This window comes from Bison bison, unplaced genomic scaffold (genome assembly GCF_000754665.1).
Source record: "Bison bison bison isolate TAMUID 2011002044 unplaced genomic scaffold, Bison_UMD1.0 scf7180017851846, whole genome shotgun sequence".
Taxonomy (NCBI): Eukaryota; Metazoa; Chordata; class Mammalia; order Artiodactyla; family Bovidae; genus Bison; species Bison bison.
In genome coordinates this window covers 56,934-57,550 of record NW_011482419.1, presented here as the reverse complement: position 1 = coordinate 57,550, position 617 = coordinate 56,934, and positions in this window count along the sequence as shown.

Sequence of the window (617 nt, the reverse complement as noted above, 5' to 3'; positions counted from 1 at the left end):
TCCTTGTCCATCACCAACTCCCAGAGTTCACTCAAACTCACGTCCATCGAGTCAGTGATGCCATCCAGCTATCTCATCCTCTGTCGTCCCTTTTTCTTCCTGCCCCCAATCCCTCTCAGCATCACAGTCTTTTCCAATGAGTCAACTCTTTGCATGAGGCGGCCAAAGTACTGGTTACTTGGCCCCAAATATGGATTCTGCCTTAGGATACAAATTTGGTGATAAAATTCCCCTGAAGTTCAATGTTGCAAAGTCCTCCTCTCTCTTCTTATCTTGGCTTCATATCTTCTATACTGTTAGGTAACCTTCCTTTCTATGTACCATGTACTTTATTAAACATCCCCTAGCTTCTCATCTCTTGGAGAAAACCTAGAACCTACTGCATGTATAAATTATGAACTATATCCATGGTACAAGAGGCATTTAATGCATACAAGTTGAATAAAAAGCCAATCAAAAAGAATAAATGAGTGATGCTATGCTATGCTATGCTAAGTCGCTTCAGTCGTGTCCGACTCTGTGCGACCCCGTAGACAGCAGCCCACCAGGCTCCCCCGTCCCTGGGATTCTTCAGGCAAGAATACTGGAGTGGGTTGCCGTTTCCTTCTCCAATGCAT